This window comes from Coregonus lavaretus, assembly GCF_964263955.1.
Source record: "Coregonus lavaretus genome assembly, chromosome: 3".
Taxonomy (NCBI): Eukaryota; Metazoa; Chordata; class Actinopteri; order Salmoniformes; family Salmonidae; genus Coregonus; species Coregonus lavaretus.
The window spans coordinates 24,421,525-24,434,261 of record NC_139990.1 but is presented as its reverse complement, the minus strand read 5'-3'; the positions used below and the strand labels follow the sequence as shown (position 1 = coordinate 24,434,261).

At 44.5% G+C, this 12,737-nt stretch overlaps 1 protein-coding gene across 1 annotated transcript in view; it reads right to left on the bottom strand.

The window, feature by feature from the left end:
• The window catches only part of LOC311125327 (semaphorin-6D-like), a 122,946-nt gene that overhangs the window by 39,512 nt on the left and 70,697 nt on the right, over positions 1–12,737 (bottom strand). The window lies entirely within an intron of this gene.

Genomic DNA, 12,737 nt, shown 5'->3' with positions numbered 1-12,737 from the left:
TGTTGTGCTTAGCCGCAAGGTCAGACAGTCATGGCCCCCCCGCTATAAATGATAAGGATTAGCATTAGAGTTTAGTCGTGTTTACGTTGTGGCTCACGGTAGCCTCTACTCTAAAGGATTACACCCACTCAGACACGCAAGACCTACTGCTCCACTACTGTCAGACTGTAGAGAAATTAATGGATGAGTCAACTCGAGTTGTAATTCAATCGATGTTTGGAGGAAGTAACATGGGAAAGTCTTTGAGGTAATTTCTGTGATCATATTACACAAAGAGGGGACGTGTTCAAAACTTCCCCCACTGACTAGCATAATCAGCACGACACATCATGAAAACGGGTAATGTAGTATCTGTACAGGAGATGGAAAGTTTGTTTCCAGACCAATATAATAGAACAAATGAAACAATGTTGTATAGTTTTTCTGGGCAAGCCAAGGTCATATAGTATGACTGTGAGCTAAGGCCCAGCTGCTTTCAGTCCACCTTCAGCTTACCTCACCAGTGAGTTGAGGAGCTAAAAGTGAGAACATACATTCCCATCTTCTCCAATAGAGTGGTTGTTACTGCGCTGCTAAGAGCTCCCAGCTGGGAGACAAAGACCCCTGAGACGAAAAATCACTAGCTCTTCAACTTGTTCTCTATTGTGGTGGCGCCTGCCTGGGTTGTGGCAGTCACAACTGTGGGGACATTTGCTGTCAAGAGGCAAAATATCAAAAGTATTGTATGCAACTGCAACAGGAGACGACTGAAGCCATCTTGGATTGATTTAAGAGGTTTGCTTCTGTTTGCTATGCTGTGTTCTAAATGTATAAAGACCAGTCACCAGAGATGAACAATCAATCAAAAGTTTAGTATTTGGTCCAATATTCTTAGCACACAATGACTACATCAACCTGTTGACTCTACAAACTCGTTGGATGCATTTGCAGTTTGTTTTGGTTGTGTTTTGGGTTGGTTTTCCCAATAGTAACTGGCATTCAACGAGTTTGTATGAATATGGGACCAAATACTAAACTTTTGACTACTTTAACACACTAAGTACATTTGTCCAAATAGGGAGACTAGATACATAAAGTGCTTTCATTCCTAAACGGTAAAACAGGTATGTATGAAAATACCCTCAAATAAAAAGGTGACATTCTGTACTGTCGCCTCGTATGAAACATTTGGAGTATATATGTTGGAGTATAAAGTCACATTTTTAGCTTCACTGTCCAAATACATATGAGGGGAGTGTAACTTGAGGTTCTTCTGTTCAAGCAAGAAGTTAGCTTCCCTATGTGGAAAGACCAACTGCAGGAATTAACTACCCTGGAAGGATGTTCAGGCTTTAAAGAAGAGATCTAGCTCTCCCCCTACAATTCCACAAGAGGCATGGGTGTCAGTCACCCTACCACTCAACTTCTCAACCCTCTCTCTGCGGTCACCGGCGCACGCCAGAGGTTTTGGAGCGATCAGGGAAAACCCCACTTCAGCTGAGACTGATTACAGTCCATGAAAATCACTCCACACGCGTCCGCCAGCTTCTACACCACAATTATCTAAACACATCATCTCTGTTATGTACTACATAGTTCCAAAACCTCCTCTGCACTTTTGGTTTGTGTCAATGCATGGGAATGTGGATCCTCAAACAGTGTGTCATTTATTTCGAGGGACCAGTCCAACCTTTTCTCATTTATTTTTTATTGTTTTTACGTACTCGGGCTCTGTGAGAAAACTATGGAATTGGGGAATATATAAAGGATTGTTTCCCGCAGACTACACCGGTACCATGGTTGAAAAGGGTTACAATGACCCACGGACAAACAAGAGCTTCCAATCTACAGACCACAACACGGGTCGCTGCCCTCATGTTTGTTATTAGATTTAGAGACTTAGAGTTTAGTGAATTGCTTAATTTCCTCTCATTTGCGTCCCATGTTACTGCGAAGGCTGGGGGTTGCCCCTGGTTTGAAGTCAAGGGCAAAAATATAGTAGGGGAGGGCATCATGTGACCACACTACATGAAGGAGTCACAGCATTTGTGAGTTTGTTAGAGAGGGGAAGAGACAAAATTGAGCTCTGCATCCTGCAAAAACTAAGATGAACTTTGTTCGGTATAGGCAGTCTTCCTATTTGAGTAGCTTGCCAACGGTGGGTGTGTGTCATTCCATACAGCATTAGATTACTCCCTGCTAGGACGGCCAACGTTCATTCACACGTACCTACTTTATTGTTATTCATTCCTCATCTGCACATATCTAAGCTAGCGTAAACACAGCCCCTCAAGACATGCAATGCTTTCTACACCTAGAGGGTCCACAATGAGGTTCTGTAAGCACAACACCAAGACTAACTCTTCACAGCTTGAGTGGACTCAGGCGGGCTTGAAAAAAGCATATTTTAATTCAATTTCTGGGACCTCTGGGTTGTAGTGAGTTGAGGGGGGTGAAAGGCTCTTACAATGCAGGAGCAATGGAAGAAGAAAGGGGGGCTTTGCCACTATTGGCTTACAGACCTTGCGGAAAAACTACATGCGTAAGGTAAATCTTATAGCTGATTTGTGGTGATCAGGGCTTAAGTAAGTAATCTTAAGTGGGAGCGGGACAGCTTGAGGGTACCGTAAACAGAATACCCGTCACTATCACTGGTTGGAAAGACCACCTTGAGGTTTAAAGTAATCATTGGCCTTCAATTGGCCAATTTTCAGCCGTGACTTATTTTAATTCTATCAAGGCCTTACTGCTCCTCATCTTTTAGCGGCAAAGCCTGTCGCCCAAGTACGGTTATATGTACGGTCAGCCCAAGCCTAGCTTATATGTACGGTCAGCCCAAGCCTAGCTTATATGTACGGTCAGCTCAAGCCTAGTTTATATGTACGGTCAGTCGAGAGCAGGGATTGGAACCAAAATTATTTTCCAATCGTTTCATTCTGAACAGAACCATTATTTTTTGCGTTCCGTTCCACTGTTCCGAACAGCAAAATAAAGTTCTGAACCATCTCGAACACAAAATAAGTAACGCTTTATATCGTTCCTTTATGTTCCTTTTGAAACCTCTGAAATATAAAATATGTTTTTTTTTTACATGAAGCTCGACATTAAATTACTTCACCAATCAGTGTGGATAGAGCAGCCTGCAATGAAGCGGGCAAGCTATAGCCTAGTTGTTTATATGTGTGATAGACAAGTGTACAGCGTGGGATGCAACTAAAATTTTGCGGGTGAGGAGAGAGCGAGCGAGGGTGGAGGAGGAGGCTTAGCTAGCTAACAAGCTTGTGGTGCAGAGCGGCACCAGAATAAAAACATACTTTTAAATTTTTGTAGTTAATAAATCCAATGTGAAACGTAATAACTATAGTATCCTTAATTAACTAGCATTTAAAACGTTTATCCATTCTTCTCTAATTAAAAATATCTCCCTAATTTCTGAATAACACTTGTAACGTCGCCAGTAGGCTACAGTAACCTATGCTTTGGAGGGGGAGATGCAGGTAGCATACACACACTAGCAAAGATTTCCACAAAGTAATAGTTGGGATGAAGCAGAAAAACTAATCTCAATGTCATGTGACAAGACAACGTAATCTTCTAATACATACTGGTGTATTTCCCTTGCCCCTAATGTTACTGGTGGCCGCTAACATGGCTGAACTTTACGGGACCCTGGCAGACACCGTGGCTCACAGATGATCAGAGACGGGGTGTGTTGACAAGACTCTACTCTAGCAGAACGCAAATTAGCCTTGGAACGGCCAGATCTCAACTGGCATGATTGAAGGGATAAGAAGGATAGCATTGGCATGACGATGTTAGCAACAGACTCTTACGTAGTATGTGGACTCTATGATGATCTACTATCATTTCATCATCAAATATGAAATGGAGCTTGATGACACAGAACTAGTGTCTGAAGAGGAGTTTTAGTCTGTTCCCAAAGAATTCAAGTAAGCTTATCTAGTCCTGTGTGTGCGGACATGTCGAAGCATTTCGCTAAATTAACGTAATGCCCTGTAAAAGGTTGAGAATATTATCAGTGAAACAATCTGAAGCAACCATTAACATATTACACTCAGGGCTGATCAAACACGCACACAGCAAAGAAGTACTGTATGTGTGTGTGGGGCTTGGCAATCATTGAAATACACTTTTACAACTGTATTGGGACCTGTACACCCCAAGCGCACCAAAAGCAAGTGTGGCATTGATATATTGACTGAAAGATCCAGGCATATAAAAATCAGGTTGAACATTTCTACACTGCATGGGTCTGTTTTACGATGGGTTGAATGAACCTGAGCCTGAAAATGAAACAAATCAAATGCACATGATCAGTTGCATTACGAGCGGTCATTAAAATAACTGATGGCATTGCATATGTTTCTGCTTCCGAGCACATTGTTTGTGCTTGGAGAAATCAATGTTGTCTGTAGCACACATCAATGGCTGCATGTTCTATGTAAAATAATTTTTTCACAGGATTACTGATTAGATGGTACTGACCATTGCTCGTGTTGAACATGAGTAACCTTTGTGAATGAAGCTTGAAGTACCTACCTACTTCTATAGGTCAGTGGCTGTGTATGAATTGATGCAGTTGGCAGCTGTGTGCGTGTTACAGCTCAGTGTTCAGTTCCGTGTGTGTGTGTGTCATTTCCATGTGTGTGTGTGCCTTGCACTGCTCTTTCCCGGTCTCTGATGATCCATGGGACACGGCTAGCAAGTCAGCTGCCAATCTCCTCCTAGCCAGTCGCCACCCACCCGGCAAAATCCCAGTATCTGCTTTGGCGGCAGAAACAAGATCTGTCACGGAACCCTGGCGCGACCTGGGAATATCCCAGTGGTCAGCGGCTTTGGTGGGCGGCGGCTCCTTTTGTGCTAATTCCTCCATTTCCTCTCACAGCCAGGCAGCCCTCAGGGATCATTAGGAGGCCTTTTAAAGATGAGTGCCAGCGTTTTCCTCCGAGCATCACAGCGTCAGCTCTTTCACCTGAAACTGCCAGGCCCAGACAGGATCGTTTTAGGATAATGTGATGTCTGTGTCTTGTCTTGTGCGCGTGCTTTGTTTTCCTCAATGGGTCTCCCTTTTTGTTTTCCTCAATGGGTCTCCCTTTCTTTCTTTTTCCCAACGGGTCTTTTGTTTTTATTTTCTCACCAGGTCTATCAGTTTCTCTCATTCTCTCCCTCTCCCATTCTCTCCCTCTTCTTGCCACTGATCTAACAGAGAATGTGAGAGCAGGAAAGGTATGCAGGAAGACCAGCCATTGCTGAGTCTGTAGTACTGTATTTTCACAAAGAGGCTTTTGAGAATCCCAAAGTTGTCATTAAACATCTGTACAGAACGCACTACCTTTCCTCCAGGATAAAGAAGTAAATTAGAAAGGAGAGGGTTTGGTACAAAGCTGAGCTCACTGCTTCCTGATATCCTCCTGACACAATAGAATGATCACTTTGTACGAGTGATTTTCCATTTTACCGCAGTCTGTAAATTCACAGGTTATGAATCAATGGGATCTATCAATGGGATCTATCGGTGCACCTTTTAAGCCCTCCATTTTGAATACAGCGCTAGGCAGCGTAAAATGCCACAGCCTCGCCTGCTCGCTTCCTGACGCTTTACGCTGTGATTAAATACTTAATCATTGTGTCTGCTCATACATTGTTGTGGCACCTTACAGACATTACAGCGTACCGACTGGCAAGGCGTGTTATTAACCGAAACGCATGTCAAAGAATGTTTATCACGAATGGTCTCTAGGAGAGAGGAAAACCAGGTCAAAATGGCTGAAAAAAATGTAAGGAAGATGAGTTGACTGTTCTTCAGCAAGATCCTCCCTCTGGCTCAATAGGCCTAAAATGGATTTGGTGGAGATCAGCCTACAGATAACACAAATCATATCTGTTCAGTTGTCTTGATATAGAACAAAGTACTTTTAGCTAGCTAGCTAACTTTAGCCGGCTGGCTTGCTAGCTAACGTTACATGTATGATCTGTGTACTAATATTATTCGTATCTCAGAGCCCATTGCATTGCTATTTATAGCCTAATGTTAGCTAGCTAATTAACATTGAACCTGGTTGGTTAGCTACCTGCAGATTCATGCAGGGTAGTAACGTTATGAGTTGGGATTATGGTTCATTGTTTAGCTAGCTAGCTACTGTTAGCTGTTAGATTCGCTCTGGCTATCTACTCCGATTTCAGAGCACTCGTCTGAGTGTGCCAGAGCGCAGAATAACTGATTAATTTTCGAACGCTCAACACCCATTGAATATGGCCAGTGTCAGTAAACGTTGGCAAAAAAGCGTAATTAAATTGTTGCCAGCAGCACAGTTGCAGTCACCAACGCTCTGGACAACATAAAAACAGTCTAACCAGCTCTGCTAGGGTGAGTAAATGGTCAGAGTGAGCTGTTCCCTCATTTGTGTCTGGAAGTAGCTAGCAAGCTAGCCAATGTTAGCCAGTTATCTTGGGTGCTTGACTGCTGCTGTTAGGCAGAACGCTCGGATCAACCCTACTCCTCAGCCAGAGCGTCCAGTGCGCTCTGAACGCTTCGAGAGCAAAACGCTCTGAGCACACTCTGGCACTCCAGATTGAATTTACGAACACACCCGTAGTATAAACCAACCTTTAGTCTTGAAATCTTTGGTTGTTTAGTACATGGCCTCACATGTGAATCCTTAAAGAGCTGGGTGGGGCTAAAGCTTAAGAGGGTGTGAACGATGCTGAATGGGGGTAGACAAAGAAGACCTCTCCAGTAGGTGTACAAAAACATTCAAGGGCCCTTTTCTCAAAAGTGAGGTTACAGGTTTATCAACTTTCAAAGCAGAATTAATTTCTTGTATATCCTCAACTGTAGTGTATGATAAACCATTTTCTAGCTCTGAGTCTCTACTTTTATCCAATGTAAAAAACACAATTTCAAATTTTGCTACATAAGACCAAATCGAGCCGGTTGGTCACAAATGTGTTTACATAATAATAATAATAATAATAATAATAATAATAATAATAATAATATGCCATTTAGCAGACGCTTTTATCCAAAGCGACTTACAGTCATGCGTGCATACATTTTTTTGTGTATGGGTGGTCCCGGGGATCGAACCCACTACCTTGGCGTTACAAGTGCCGTGCTCTACCCTGTTAGTGAGTATTTATCCTTTACCAAGATTATCCATCTACCTGCCAGGTTTGGCATATCAAGAAGCTGATTAAACAGCATGATCACTACACTGGTGCACCTTGTGCTGGGGACAATAAAAGGCTACTCTAAAAAGTGCAGTTTTGTCATACAACACAATTCCACAGATGTCTCAAGTTTTGAGGGAGAGTGCAATTGACATGCTGACTGCAGGAATGTCCACCAGAGAATTTCATGTTAATCTACCATAAGCCGCCGCCAACGTCATTTTAGAGAATTTGGCAGTACGTCCAACCAGCCTCACAACCGCAGACCACGTGTAACCACACCAGCCTAGGACCTCCACATCCAGCTTCTTCACCTGCGGGATCTTCTGAGCCAGCCACCCGGACAGCTGATGAAACTGAGGAGTATTTCCGTCTGTAATTAAGTCATTTTGTGGGGAAAAACTCATTCTGATTGCCTGGGCCTGGCTGCCCAGTGGGTGGACCTATGCCCTCCCAGGCCCATGGCTGTGCCCCTGCCCAGTCATGTGAAATCCATGGATTAGGGCCTAATTACTTTATTTCAATTGACAGATTTCCTTATATGAACTGTAACTCAGTAAAATCGTTGAAATGGTTGCATATGAAATGGTTGCAAATGAAAAACTGGGATAAGCTTTCATCATGACAGCTAATCCAGCAGTCATCTTTCACTGCGTGTGCCTGGTGTTATGCTGAAGGACAAACACCAAAAGAGCCTTCTCTCCTAGAGAAGAGAAACAGAGGGGAGAATGAGAGAGAGAGGGAGGGATGGAGAGAGAGAGATGGATGATATGAGGAGTGAATGAAAGAGCAGTGCATTGGAGAGGGACCATAGGAGAAAGAGCGAGAGAGTGATAATCAACAATGAGACAGTATACTCCCAACCACACACACACACGTGTGTACACACACACACACACACAGCTGTAGAGAGACGGTGGAGACAAACAGTCCTGTTTGTAGCGGGAGGCTAGCAGGCGTAGTGCTGAGCCTTGGCAGAGGGACCATTAAGTGTGAGCATGTGATAAATGCACTGGGCTCCACAGACCAGAAGTTCTCATTACTCTGTGTGCAGTAGAGAGCTGCAGAGCCATCGCTCATGAAGGATTGGGGATCCATTGGCTGTGTGTGTGTGTGTGTGTATCTGAGTGCATGCGTATGTGTGTCCGCCTGTGTCTAACTTTACCAACACAACGCTATTCATTTCAATCATTGACTCCCATTCATATTCTCTCTTTGGCACGGTAGGGCGTAGACTTTTGGGCAATAGGGTACAGTGAGAAGGGAGGTGGAGTGGTAACATAAGCCCTCTGTTATCGGGTCCCTTAGAAACACTTTGTGGTCTTAACGTCGCATTCCGTTGCTCTCCGCTAACTCTATTTCTGCCCTTCTCGTCTCTCTTGGCCGCCATCTGTGGAATTTCCCCAGGCGACTCGAAGGCCAGAACCACTTTGAGGACGAGGGGTGGCTGCATCAGACGAATACCTAGCGGAAAGAAAGAGTCAACGTTGCCTGAAGGAAGGAGGTAATTTTTTATTTATATGTTTGATATGTTGAAAGCCTGTGCCAGTTGCCCTCAAGAGGGCCAAGTTAGAGGCATAACTCTAAAGTGTCTTCCATGCAAATGTAAGAACATCAAGCCTTGAGAGAGAGAGAGCAGGGCCCAAGAAACGATCAAGTCACTATGATTCAGAGTTATCATTTTATGATTCTATTAACTTTGTTTGGGGAAGAGACAATGAATTCCACATTGGAAATAAAAGGGGGGGGGGGTACTCTGTTTTCGCATCGCATCAAAGTAATTATCTTCGATTGTCAGTGAGAAAACAGGGGAAGGGCAAGAGGTTGTTATTAAACTGTTTGAAAGAGAGAGATTCTCACTGAAATCAAGGACGCTGAACAACGAGCGATGGTCGCAAAAGAAAAGAGGCGAAAGATGAACGTCAGATCTCCGAGGAATGATTAGACAGATGAAGGGGTTTAAAAATAGGCCCTCACTCATCTTCAGGGAGAGATGAAAAGTAGAAGCAGGACTGGAGGGTCCCTCGTTCACCCGCTCTGTCCTCTTTTTTTCCCAATTTCCCCTTCTCTTTGCAATCTTTCTCCATCCCCACTCTTCCAAAGCCCTTTCTTCTGCTTCCCTATCTTCAATCATCATTCTTTCTTATTCGGATCATTCCTCAATCATTCCTCGAATCGCCAGTCTTTTTAGCTGTACTTCTGTCGTTTTTTGCTCCTCTTTTCTCCCCATGCCACTTTGCTTTCTCCCCTCTCATCTCGGCCTACCGCCTGCTGCTCTGGTCCACTTCTTTGATCACCCTGTACTCAGAACAGCCTAACACCACGCATGTCTTACAATATTATACAACCCTGGCTTCTGATCCCAGGACAGTTCCAAACACATTGATCCTCCTCAGTGCAGCCAGCTACTGTACTAGTTTCATCTAGGCCATATGAACTTTGTCAACAAAGGATGACGTTGTCTTTCTGTACTCAGCCAAGCCTCAAACCACAAGTCCATAAAACACTGTCTGTGATAGTAGAGCTATCATAGATAGAAATGATTGACCGTCCTCGCAGGTATAATGCAAGCTCTCATTCTCTTGAAACGACCGATACCCAGCCGATTCTGCAACCTTCCCAAGAGTGCACGTCTCTGAGCCTTACTGTTTGTGAGAAAGTGTGTATGCGTGTGTATCTCCTTGTGTACAGCAAGTGTGTGTTTGTGTGAGCCCATAGATTGCTCTATTTTCCTATTCCTTTCCACATTAAGTCTTCTTTCAAAGTTTCTCAGCTTGTGTCTGTGAGCCCATATGGACAGAAGATGTGGCCCTCTTTCTTCTAAAAATAGACCATTCTTTAGTGTCCCTAACACTCGGCTGGACCGGCTGACACGGCGATAATTGGGGAGTGCTGAAAGCAACAGTGAGACATGGGAGTGATTACCAAACGAGAGGGCTTTGAATCACAGAAGTGCTTTTCTTTCTGGGCTCTGCTCCCTGGTGGGCATGACACCTAACAACTAGCCCTGTGAGACTTTAGCAAAGTTTAGAGTGATTGGTGTTCACGGTGTGTGTGTGTCAGAGCAAGTGGAAGTATGCCTGTGTGTGTGTGTATGTATGCATGTGTGTGTGTGTGTGAGTATTAGTGTGGGTGAAGCAATCGGAGACCCTCAGTCCCCCTTCTGCGGCACTTTGAGAAAACTGTAATGTCACGCTCGTGGTGAGGACATCCCAGAGCTGGGTTACTGTGGTCACTCTCTCCCTGGACAGCTGGCTGCTGTTCTGAGTCAGCATAGAGGTGCATTATCGGAGAGCTCCAGGTGCTAGAGTGTGAGAGCTAAGTACCTGTTATCACCACCATTGGTGGCCCAAGATCTCATCTTGCCACATGTGTCGAAAGCCATCTTTTCCCTTATCGCTATACCTTTTCTGTATAGCATCGTTCTTTTCATCTTTCACACTTTTCCACTGCAAGTCATCCTCCTCTTTTTCCCATTGCTCTTTTGCTTTCTCTCTGTTCGCCATGTCTATATCCTCCCCCTTAAACCCTCCCTCCCTCCACTCTTTCTCTTTTGATTTAAATGGAGTTTGACGTTTCTATGCCCTGGCAACTTGAGTGTTATTGACATAGCTTTTGTCTTCTAACCTTCAGCGGTGGCCTCTCCTCAATAGGGGGGGCTGGTGTTTATTCACAAATCCATAACCCGCCATTTTAAGAGCAGTAAGCGAAACCAGGGTCTTTAAGAGCTAGTGTCAGTGTCCTTGGGCATTTCTTGCAAGCGGAAGCGGCGCCTTAGCCACTTATCAAGAACATGTCAAAGGCAGGCACTTGTACTGTAGTAGAAAGAGATCTTCAGAAATTATCCAAAGCACTCCGGTTACACTCTCCAGATGGAAACCTGGGCAAAACCTGGACAAAGTTGGCTCCTGAGTGGTGCAGCGGTCTAAGGCACTGCATCTCAGTCCTAGAGGCGTCACTACAGACCCTGGTTTGATTCCAGGCTGTATCACAATCCGGCCGTGATTGGGAGTCCCATAAGGCGGTGCACAATTGGCCCAGCGTCATCCCGGTTTGGCTGGGGTAGGCCGTCATTGTAAATAAGAATTTGTTCTTAACTGACTTGCCTAGTTAAATAAAGGTTTAAAAAAAAGACCAGTCCTTTTCATATGGTCTCCTCATTTTCCATCTACCTGTGCTATTATATGACCAGCATGAAACAAGTACTGTATGAATGAGGATTGATGTTGCGCTCCCCTTGGGTTATTGGAAAAAACATGCAAACAAATTTCACTTAACGCTATGCAGCAGTCTACACAGCAGTAGCGGCTTTGTGAGTATTTTGTCATTAAGCCTAATGGTTGGCCTGTCACCTGGGAATCGATGTGCTAAGACTCCGTGACCATCTCCTCCTCTGAGGGATGGAAGGAGGCAAGGCGGTGACAGTTCCCATGGTTTCCCCTGCCTGCCTCATCGATCGCAGCCGGGGATAGGTTGGGAGGAACGTCGATTTGTGTCAACTTTTTTGCCGTGAAGCAACCCGACTCCGAACCCACCTTTCTTGCTGTAGCTACATTCTGAGGAGGCATGGAGTACAAGTATAAGGTGTCCTCCATTCTAGATTTAGGGGGGAGGCAAAAGACAAAAGTTAGATGGAGAGGAACCTGGCAAAGGAAATGCTGATAAGTATTAGCAGAGAAATGTGCAAACTTAGAACCGAAATGAGAAGGAACCTGACTACATTCAAGGACGAAATTAAGAAGGAAATAAAGAAGGAGTTAGAGGAATTCAAACATGAGGTTACAGTGAGGCTCCAGGAAACTAAAGAGGAACTTCACACCCAAAGTACAGCTTTGAAAGGGCCAGAGACACAGATCGGACAGCTGGAAGAACAAAACATGGAAATTGGCGAAGCTCTCCTCCTGTCATTGAAACAACAACGACGAATACAGGGGAAACTGATGGACCTTGAGGGAAGGTCCAGGCGCAACAATATCCATATTTACGGTATTGCTGAGGCGGCAGAGGGAAGAGATATGCCCCAATTCATAGAAGATAAACTTAAAAAATGAATTTTCTCTTCTGACAGACACAGATCTTCAGATCCAGGGAGCACTTGCTCAAAAACCAAGCACTGATCTACCTCCTAGATAGGTTGTTGTCAACTTCCTTCAATACAATACGAAGGAAATTATTTTGAGGAAAGCCTGGCAGAGGAAGATTAAGCATGGAACACGCATACTGTCATTCGACCACGATTGCACTCATGAGGTGATTCAGAGACGCAAATCCTATGCTGGACTGAGGAGAGCTCTTAAAGAAAAAGGAAAACACTTTCAATACCCCATGGTCAAGATGAGAATTCACTGGGAGTCCGGTCCGAGGGTCTACAGCAGTGCGGCCGAGGCAGCGCAGGACATGAGGAAGAGGGGATTCAGTGTCAAGGTACCAGACGGAGGAGAGGACGGGCCCAACAGCATCAACAGTGATGGACAACAACAACGTGTTGACTTGGTAATGTGTGGGAGGGGAGCGGAACATAGCCGGAGCCGGAGGAGAGGAGACAGTACAACGAGCAAGGGACAGAT